The sequence below is a fragment of the Toxorhynchites rutilus genome, chromosome 3 (assembly GCF_029784135.1).
Source record: "Toxorhynchites rutilus septentrionalis strain SRP chromosome 3, ASM2978413v1, whole genome shotgun sequence".
NCBI lineage: Eukaryota > Metazoa > Arthropoda > Insecta > Diptera > Culicidae > Toxorhynchites > Toxorhynchites rutilus.
In genome coordinates, this window is record NC_073746.1 from 331,836,337 (window position 1) to 331,848,304 (window position 11,968).

Below are 11,968 nucleotides of genomic sequence, written 5' to 3' on the forward strand. Positions count from 1 at the left end.
ACTCTTCCATTTATTCGGTAGCCAGTACTCAAATTACTAACATTTGATTGTTACACCAGAAATTGGCTCCATAATATCGAATATTTTGGTAGATGATCATCGTTTGCATATCCCGAAATCTGGACCATTATCTTTTAATAGCCTGATCTGTAAGGACTACTAGTGAAGAGGGAGGTAGTCGAGATTTCGTCAAAATGAAAATGATTGATGATGAAAAAGGTATGTGTGTATGTATAAACACAGTTCTCATTACTATTTCAGACGTTCCACATAATTAAAATTGTGAAAATTAAAGATAGTCTAATGCTTAATTAACTCATGGGTCGAAGTCATGAGAAAATTTTAATAAAATGATCTCATTAATAAATTCGCAAGTCTTTTTCTCTGGTCGATGACAAAATGATGAATATGAAAATGGTAAGTAGGTAAGCACAGCAAAAATAATAAATGAAACTAAAAATATATAAGCTCTGTCAGTCGTTTGAAAATTCCTAGCTCGAGAACAAAAATAGGTGAATAGCTAAAATTTTCATTCAAGGGGGTATTCTAGTGTAGGGACACGAATTACGAACGTTTTTTCGAGCTCCGTAACAATAAAACAAAGAATATTTTTACTACACATTATATCATTATTTGTTCATCTATCTTTTGACAATAAAACAAAAACTAAACGAAGAAAAATATTTTTAACTAGAATAGTTAAGAGCTGATGAAGTGAGAGGGTTAGAAAAAAAGTTGTACCATGGCGTACACGATTCCAGCCCTTCTGGTTATCTTAAACGAAAAAATCGACAGATTCTGAATCAGTAACGATGCCGCTATCGCATGTACAAGTCGAAAACATCTTTTTTGACAAAATGACGGCCGTTTGAAAAATAAAATGGGGTTTAAAACGTTTTTTCTTACGTTTCTCTATTTTTTCAAAACAGTAAAATTTAATAAAATCATGTTTTTTAGAGGTTCATGCGATAGAGAAATGCCTGCAGATTGTATCCATATAAATTCTTGAGACTTGAGACTTGAGACATCGTGTACGCCAGTTTGAAAAAACTAGTTTCGAGAAAAACGCGTTTGAAGTTCATTGTTATGGCCGTGCCAGGATAGATACCGCATCACTAAAATGGCTCTAACGATGTAAATAATGGGATTTTCGATAGTTCCATTCTAGGGTATATTCTTGAATGCCTAAACTACAGAAATATGAAGGAATTATTTTTTTGATTTTTTTTCAAATTTTTAGACTACAATACTCCCTTAAGGTATAAAAGTATTTAAAATTTAAATAAAAAACTTTTTGCGCAGAATTGTAAACGCTTGGGCTAGTGTTACAGAGACAGATTTATTTGGAAAGCAATCTATTTTTTCGAATTTATTGGTACAGATTTAAGATGTTTGCAATACAGTACAGACAGGTAGAGATTTTTATGAGAGTAAAATCTTTAACACTGTTTTTTGCCCAAGGTTTTCTAAGAAGGTGGTTTTCTAGTGATTTCAAGTAATCGAATAACTAGAGAAGCACCCTCTTGACAAAGCATTCACAGTGTGGTAATTGGCCAGTTTCGTAAAACTGGACACAGAATGCCACGCCATGTATCGCGGAGCGCTCTTCTAACAATTAGCTCCCTACGAACCGTTGCGGGACTCAACGTGTTGAATAACCACCTTAAAATGAAAATGGGCACTCCGATGAAAAAATACGGGTCCAATATTTTAGGATAAAAAAAAACTACCAATTTCAACGAAAAAATGAGAACCACTATAGTAGAACCTCGATTATCCGCGAGCGGATGCGGATTCTCCGCGAAAGCGAGTTCCCTAGTAATTCTGTAGCCCTTCCCGAAATTTGTCATTAAGTGGTAGGGTCTTGCGCTTTCATTTTGGTCATGACTTTCACATTATCTGATGTACCAAGTATATTCACAGTGACTGAAAGAAAAATGACACAAGATTCATGGTAGCGTATTCCATAGTGAAAGAGATAAGCAGGTTCCAAGTTTGTTTAACGAAATGCCGTATAAAGAGCGGCCGTATAGTGAGGGATGGGTGTACGAAACACTTTAGTAACACTGGAGGTAGGTTTATGTTCCGCAATAATGTAGCGTTGGAAACTATGATACCATTGACAGAGGGAAATCGTTGGAACGCTACCGAGACGTCCGCAGGTGCAGGTTAATGGAAACCGCAAGAAGATGTATCAATTGATGTACATCATGATGAGGCAAGGAAAAGGTGTTAGATGAAAGCATCAATTTCTGCACTTTTTATTTTAGAAGTTTAAGTTGAATGCCGTAAGAAGTAATAATTTCAACAGTTTCTTTTTTTACGTGAATAAACTGGTGTGCTTCCAAAATCATTCACTGCAATCATCATCGATTCAGAGGTATAATTATTAGTGCAAATAAGGGGAACTGAATTCAAATGACTGCACTTTGAATATTCATCTACTCTCACTCCTATTGCCGCAGTGTAACGATTCAATATAATTTCTCTGAACGACCACTTTCGGGCGTAAAAATTATCCATGGAATGGAACGGGTGGATTGTAAGCTCTGAACTACTCATCGATTTCGAAACTCAATGGGATAGAAGAATGTAGCGATAGAGCAATCTTCCGAAAATTTATATAGTGCAGCGAACGGTCATCACAATCGCAGAATTGGGAAAAGCGTTTAATATATGAATTGAACATTGTTGTAATTTGCATTCAATTGAGCAAAGTTCGGACAAAGTCCGTGAGGGATTTTTAATTTGCTGTAAAAGGAACAAGCGGACACGCGATTCAATGTTACACCTCTTTCAAAACGAATTTATTCGTCAAAACTGGCACAGATAAAAACAATCTCACAAGCGAAAAATGATAACTTTCTGGATATTTTTTTTCAAAAAATACTTTTTTCTTTGCTCTTGATACCTCAAAAACTATCAAAAGCTCGAATGTTTGAATATATTGCCTAAATCTAGTTAATAGTTTTACAATATTTTTATGAAGTTTCTTTTGAATACCTTCCGTTTTCTAATTTTAGTATTTGATATTCAGCCGCAATTAATTATTCATCCTAGATTCGATTTGAATAGAACAAATTAGAGTTAACACCGAGATGACTTCATTATCGCGCAGCGTCAGCATAGCCACCCATAAACATCATCCCAGACAAAGTGCAGAAGATCATAAATTAGCCACCCAGCGGACAGGCGGGCGATCGAGACATAAACATAAACATTGACCAGACGAATTATCGAGAACGGAACTTTCCCAGGAAATCGATAGCATGATTTCATCATGCTATTTCACAACAACGCATCATCAGATCAATATAAATAGAGCAGGGCCACGATTGTAAAGTCAGTCTTAAATTAGCCTTAGTCTTAAATTAGAGTTAGTCTTAAATTAGTCTCAGTTTAGTCTTAATCTTAGTTTTAAGTAAAAGTAGAGCATAGCTCTAAAATAAATAAAAAAATTTTCTTTAAGTTCTAAGAAAGAAAATTAACTTTAGTGGTGCATGTTAGTGAGAATTCCATGTTGTTTCCACCTCATGTATATAAAATAAACGCTCCATTACAACCCAAGATATAATAAACAACACAATTACTAATTAACGAAATTCAAGCATTCATTTTCATGGACAATGAAATCTTGAAAGCAGTTCATTGATTCCATGTGTTAGTGAAACAATGGGTAATCATTTTTCTTAATCATTTTTTGATCAGTAATAATAAACTAGCGACGAATGAACTAGCCTCTACAATTGAAAAAAATGGAATCTGGAAAAATATGGAATGGAAAATCATTGATCTTTCTTTCGTAACTAAAAATTCAGATGTTTGACTAAAATATGATGTTGAACAAAGTTGTTGTAAAATTAATTAACTATGTAGGATATTTAAGGATATTTCAAATGCATTCTTAAAAATCTTACTCAAAAATTGAATTGAATATAAAAAACTTTTATATCTAAATACAGGGAAACTTCGATATAACGTACCCTCGTTATAACGTACCCTCGATATAACGTCACTCGATATAACGTACACATTTCCAAAGTGTAGAGGAAAAAAAAATTTCAATATTTTTTTTCTGATAGAACAATGAATTATCAGTATTGTGATGCTAAAACAAGTCTGGTATCTTCAATCAATCCCGAAATTCTAAATGAATAATGCTTTAATCAACAGTACGAAGAGAAACATCATGAGAAAGGCTGGCTTCGTCTTCTGATTGAAGTTATTCATTGACTTTACTAAAACAGCAACACAATAATGTGTTATAGACTACGTTTGTGAGTACTTTATTATGCTTCGATATAACGCACAATTCGATACAACGTACAATTTTGAATGTGAAATGTACGTTATATCGAAGTTTACCTGTATACAGTATAATAGGCGATGGTATGACAATCTCGGAATAGCTTCAATTGACGACCAATCGAACGAACGAGTAATAATCGAACCAAACCCACGGCATTGATTGAAAAGGGGCACATAAATAAGACATGGGCGTACATACCCTTAGTCATATCTCGCCTGGCTCATTTGCCTCGTATACTACAAAAGTGATTTGTTCCGCGTGTTCAATCTTATAACTTGAACTACTTGCTTTCATTCTGTGTGAATTGTCTTTTGCTGATGTTATACGATCACATAATTCAGAGTTGTTATTTCTAGTTGATATCTGTATGCATTAACTTACTTCTTCATCTTCCTTAAAACCAATATCTTCAATCCTTTCTAATTGCCCATTCTATATACTGATAACATGTGATACTGTGACACATTTTTCCTTCTTCGATTTCCGGTACAACTATTCGAGTCTCAGGAGCAGGAATCAAAAACATGGTGCCAAGGCTCAAATATAAAAAAAAACAAAATAATACATCGCTTTTCGGTGTTCGGTGTTTCTGAATTCAACATAATTGACGATTTTTTTTTTCGATAGATTAGTTTAATATATCGAATTATTCCGTAATCCATTAATTGAACAGTAGATACTGCATTCGACATTTGTATAAAAAGCTCATATTAATCTAATATCAGAGAAAATTTAATCCCTAAATGGTGCGCACAGCAGTTATCCATAATATTTATAAAACTTTTTTAGGTTGTAGTTTTTTTTTGTTAAGAACTGACTAGCTTTCGAAACAAACTGAATTTGGAACCATTCAACAAATGGTTGTCAGTTCAACCAGCAACAGCAGAACCTCGGTAGTATACTGAAAGTGATAAATCTTTGAAACATCGAAGATTATTCGATCTTCCAATTGTCATCAATGGTAGTTTGAGAGTATCAGTAAAATAGAAACACGATATGAAAGTTATTCGGTTTTGTCGGTAATGATTTCTGCAACATTTTTTTCCTCCGAATGAGTTAATATAATGTTTTAATATTTTGAAAAGATTGAAAAGAAATGATTCGTCGCGATTATCGAGATTACCTGGAAGAAGCTATCCATTACCGATAATCGGTTGAAAACGTTCCGCTAAAAACAATATTTGAAGTTTACGAATGCCGAAACTCTTTCGAAAATTAAGGCACTACTATACTAGAACGATGCAAGTGCTCCAAAATTACGTACGATTTTTTGTGTTTTTTTAGAAGTGAATCATTTTTAAAATTCTTTAAAATGTTATCTTTGATGTCCAACTTTCTGGTGCTCTGATCACGTAAGTTTTGACATGGAAGTGGTCACTTCCTATAACATTGAGATTAGATATCGTCAAAAAAGTAGTCAAAGCTCACTTTATTCACGTCCCGGAGGATTTTTTCCATCTAGCCTATTTATCGTTCCAAAGGAATAAATTCAAACTTCAATTCACAAAAGCTGTCATAAAAATGTGTCACCGTCTACCTTCAAATGGAACTTCAACAATTGACAAAATATAATACTGCACTACTGAATTTTACACGGATCAAACTTAAGAAACGGCACAGACCATACATTTCAAATCAAACAACCAAAGAGAAAGTTGCTCAAAATCGTCTATAGTTGTTGATTCTGAGCTTATGTAATTAGTGATTCATAAGCTCAGTTCAAATTAAGAAAACTTTTCGGAAGCTACGTGAATACGGCTGATCACGGGAGGCGGTATGAATATTTGAAAATCATTTTTTTTTATTAATCCTCATTTTTTGTTCAATAACTCAACGGCGATTTGAAATTTGAATACTATTTCTTTTGTTTCGAAAAACGTGATATAAACGAAACATTTTCAGTGGTAAAATCGAGAGTGATGTCAACGAGACGTCACTGTAATTAAAAAAGTAACACGGGATAGTATTTGTCCGCTTTACCTGAAATTGACGCTGTGGAAATAAATCTACAAAATCGAAGTCAGAAGATATTGTTGATTACAAACATCGTCACAATAGTTGACTGATGTCAACAAAATCAAGTCAACAAATGTCAACCATTCTGACCGCATTTATCCTTCCCTTCGATGCTCAAAGTTTCGTAGTAATGTTTAATGCCACGATCCACCGTTTACTACATGAGAGAGTTGGGATTTTCCATGTGCTTGCGCAAAAAGTGACGCCATTTTTTCCAATTTTCGTAAAACTGACAGCCATAAAAATACAGTGTAAATTTTTACGCACTAAACTACTTATACCCAAATATTCAAGAGAAAATAGCCAAGGTAATTTCCTACATCGTTTTTTTCCGTGATACAGTTTGATATGTGACACCCTTCGTTCATACTAAGCGTCAGTTTCAAACGAAAATTAAATATATTCCGATTATTTACGCCCTCACAGACCGAGAATTATAGCTACAGAAAAAATCCAGCAGCGTTCTTCGAATTAAAGAAACGTTAGATAATATCTACCGGATGATTACTTCGAAAAAGGTGGAATGATTGAAATAATGGAATTGACATTGAACGAAAAAAAGCTTCTTTCATTTGATAACTTGTGGAGTACATTTGACAAAGCCAAAGACAATCTTCCAATGGAAACGACCCCAATTAACGTATTAAAATTCACAGACTTAGGAAAACATTACGATTCATGTCTGAATCCGAGTAGAAAAGGAGACGGCACACGAGGACAACTTTCTTAAATATCACGCGAAAATAACAAAAGAGGGTCGACTATTTTTATGGAAAACAAAGGACCCTTATTATTGTCTCGTTTTGTTGTCGCTTGATGTCAAGATGGAAATTCTAGAAAAAAGGATAGGAAACATGAAGAGGCTTGGCACGGATGACAACTAATTATTTATTCACCCGTTTCTGCTTCTGCAGTAGTGTGCAATTATGCCCGATAGCTTTATTTCGTTCGCTGAAATGGTCTCATTTGTCGATTAGCATTCCTTGTCCTCTTATCCAGAGGACGATGTGCTCTCTTACGAGTTCTCATATTCCGTTGCTGTCACCGAGATGCACAGTTGCTGATACGATTATCAATGCAATTAGAAATGATAATTAAAAATAAATTATATTTTCCTGTGGCAACTTCTCACCGACGCGAATAGCAAACTGCACACTTTTCTACGGTGAATTTTAGATGGGAAAAGTCTTCTCGGCAAATGGCCAATCATTTATTCGCGAGTTCGCGTATTCCGACAGGAAGACGACGGACGGTTCTGTATGAAATGGTGAATGTGCTTGCTGATGGCTTTTCACCTTACAATATACAGCTGAAATAGAGTTGGTGGAATGGTAACAGTAGGTTGTCATTCAGGATAAGAAAATGCCGCTCACGAATAGAGGCGCACCGTCTCTACGGTTTGCCTCTGGTATTCCAAGCACAGTGAAATGGATTCTGTTTTATAGGAGAGAGTCATTTTAAGTTAGCCACGTCAGGGTGTTCTCTATGGGTTTGTTAATTTAGGTCAAAAAGACGAATCTGTTGGAAATAGCACTTGTACACTCACAAATAATAAATGATCTGGCTCCAGTTAGTTTCAGAATCGCTTATTGATTGACATGACTGACTTAGTTGATGCCTTTTTACCGCTTAGAAAAGACCGGAAAAATCGAATTATAAATTAAATCGAATATAAAATCGAAACGTATGATAATATTGTAGTTTCGTTTCAATTTGAAAAACATTGACTTGACAAACTTAATTCTGCAGAAGTATCGCCATTCCTTTCTGTTGAAATCCTCCGGTTCGAAGAGAAAACTTTGGAACTCTCACTACGGTTTTTGTGATCAGCACTGATGCCACTTGCGTTTAACAAGGGGCAAACGCTTGGTTACAATACAACGTAAAAGGAGAAGCAACAGTGACCAAGTGGCAAGTGATATCAGAGCTGATCACAAACTTTGTGATTTTAAAATGTCAATTGCAAGTATTTTGGGTGCTCACAAAGCTCACCCAACTGTTTGAAATGTTTGGTAATTGAAATTGCAAAACCTATTAGAGGTTTAAAAGTTCTCGAAAGCTACCAAAATTGAACCGCAGCTGTTTTGCTTTGTCCAGTGTGCTCAAAGGGTGCTGACCGGAGCTGTTTCTGCAACGTGATTATACTTCTAATCCACTTATCTCTGGAGATTGAGTGCAAAGGAGCGACTTCAGGGACTCATTTGCTTTGTATTTATGGTGTACAAATGAATAGAGAGGTACGGTTAGATGAAATTTTAATTTAAAGACTGTCGCTTTACGCTTAACGGGAGCGTGTTCTAGGTTTATGGTGTGGTAAGATTTCACGTGTATACCTCTCGAATATCAAATCAACTAGTTTTTATTTATAATATTTTTGTACTCTTTTCTATGCGAGCTATCATATTTGTTATAATTTTTCGATCTCGACATTATTCTGTAAATTTCTGTAGAGCAATTTGATAATAAAAAATCACTCAATCTTGTCTTAGTCGATATTCAATATTAGAAACGAAACCAACCATCTACTGACAACCGAATAACGCCTTTCTAGAGAATGTTCACGCATAAATTCCTGGAGGCCGTGTAACCCACTTCCAGCCGCAGCGTTTTCTCTGCATAGTCGAGAAATATTGCGTGATGGGGGCGTGTATGAGAAGGAGGAATGTATGAGATTACGATAGTGTTCTGCAGAACACCAGCAAACAAGCCTGTGTGTGATTGCGAAATTTCCGTATGCGGATCGGGTTCAGTTTAGTTTTAATTGACACTTTCGTCGAGTCGCATTGCGTAAAAGGAAAGGAGGGATGAAAATTGCCTGGAATCAAAAATTTAATTGCGAAGGTTAGGGTGAAATATCATCGTTTCAACACAGCTTTAGAGAATTCTATGTTCAATCGGTGAACATCTATTGCAAGTAGTTTTAAGCCAGCTTAGGATAGTTCTCGCTTCAAAAAGCCGGAATATTATTAATTCAGTTTTTATATAATTAGTACTTCCATAAAAACAAAATTAAGACTGTTTTCTCAAACCGTGAAGGGAAATTAGGAATGGAAATAGATTTTTTTTAATCAATATCTTAAACTGCTAACGTTTATAAAAAAGGCATATTGAAATTCGTGAAATTATATATTTTATCGACAAACATTTCTTGATAAAAATAAAAAGTTTAGGAGAGATTGAGATTGTAAAAAGGGTTCCTTCAGAATCCTCTACAATAATTTCAGTTATAGTTTGTTAATGTTTTGTGCAGCTTAATGAATTATCGACAAAACTTTTTTTTTTGAGAAAACATCTATCAGATAATTAAGTTCGAAGTAATGATTATTCAAGGATTAAGTCACCAATTCAAAATATGCCCTAATGGAAACGTATCTGTAGATCAAATAACAGTAACTAAAAGAATATTGTTCGTTGCTGTGTCTTCTGACTGAATCAACTTCAAGTTTCTTACTGTACAGGGCTGACCCAATGAGGTAAGCAAAAATAAAGGGTTGATATTTTCTATTTTTTTTTTGGTTCTTTCACTAACGTATAGACGTATTACAGAATGTTCCCCGAAGTTCAATCCGTTAACTTTTGTCTGCGATGGCCACCTTGAGTTTCCCATTAGTTTTGGGTTTTTGTGCCTTTCTTGCATTATGCATTTTGTTCACTTTTGAGGATATTTTTTTTAATGTGCAAACAATACACTCTCGTTTCAATTTTGTTTTAAATTATTTTATTCGGTCCAAAAAATAGTAGTACACATAATAACTTTAAAAGGCGTAAGCTATGAACGTCTTCACACTACAATTAAAAGTCACTGGTACCGAATTGTTGAACGTCTATCTGACCACAGAGATATAGATGAAAAAGCATAGAAGTCGAATGGTTTTTAACTTTGACACAATGAAATGTAGCAGGATTTTTCGTGGTACTGATCCAAAAGGGCCCAGTGGAAATGACAATTCATCGAAAAAAGCTGATTAAATAGCATGTTTTACATTTTGACGTAGGGCTACGTCTTTGATTTCTATATAGGGAGCCACTAGGGTGGCAGCGAAAATGGTCATCTCAAAAACCGACCATGTACATTTTGTTTGACCATGTACAAAAAAATGATCTGTGCAAAGTTTCAGCTCGATCGGACATGATTAAGGGGTGCCTCGAAGCGCTCAAAGTTGTGATTTTTTGATCCTCGAAAATCTTCCAAGCGGGGGAGTAAAAGAAAATTTGGAAAGCCAAATTTGTTTTTTTCGATGCCAAATGACTTAAAAATGCACGAAACGTCGTGATCTGGTGTCATCTCGAAAAAAGATATGAAAAAGGTATGAAGGCATGAAAAAAAATAATTATCGTATTTAAAGCACCGACCATGTATATTTTGTTTAGTGGTCCAAAAAAGTGATCTGTGCAAAGTTTCAGCTCAATCGCACATGATTTAGGGGTGCCTCAAAGCACTCAAAGTTTTGATTTTTTCATCCTCGAAAAAATTCCAAGGGGGTGTAAAGGAAATTTAGAAAATCAAATTTTTTTTCGATGCCAAATGACCTAAAAATGCATAAAACGTCGAGATCTGGTGTTATCACGAAAAAAAAATTTGGCCGAAAATCGACTTTTTGGGTCATTGGCCATTTTTTTGGACCAATAAACAACCAAATGGACCAAATGTACATGGTCGGTTTTTAAAATTCGATGATGACATTTTTCCCACACATCCATTGCCACCCTAGGTAAGGCGAAGGTAAATCATGTATCATGCATTCTTTCTTTCAACTTCGATCCCATGAATGTTGTATGTAACGTAAAACTGTGTGCAATAATTCGTTCTATCAAACAAATTAGCAAGACCAAATAATCAGATGCAAGATTTCATGCATCACTCGAATTTTATGGAATATTTCATCAAAGCAACGAGGAAAGTATTACCCATACAATGGTCGTGGCCGGAATGGCCGGAAAAGCAATACAACTATCGAATTTTACTCGCTAACTGCAATACTTCAAATTGAAGATGACATCTATTATTGATACCTAACTGCTTTGCACCCCAGCTATCGTACGCCCTGTTATAGATAAATCCAGCTGAAGATAGTCCAGTTAGCGAATGACTTCTGTAGGGGAACCCGGGGCAAGAGTGCCCATCTGATTGTTTTCGCTATTTCCATCTTTTACAATTATTTAACTACAGATCTTTGTTTTATGCAGATACTGCATATATCTCACATATTATCAGCCAGAACCTTAAATATTTTTTTATTGGAAAACAAATAAATACTAACTGAGCTTCTTACAACTGCAATCTATATAAGAACGCATAGGCGCAAATTAACGAAATACCCTCAGTTTCTATATGTTTGCATGACTCCACCCATAAATACAAATAGAATCATTTTTTTTCAACTTACTGTATGAACTCATTTAAATCATACGCATTTATTTCAATAAAAAATAAATTTGTTATCTCTCAACTTCCGGGGCAAAAGGAGCCATTATTACCGGGGTAAAAATGCCATAGTCGTAATCTCGAATTCGATCCGCCGAACGCAAATAATGTAAACGTGGTTGTGTTTGTTGTGGTCATGGTTTGTAAATATGAACGGATTTCGTTCCGAAACCAGTGGCAGATGGAAACTATGGTTGTTGCCGTACATTCTGTAAATC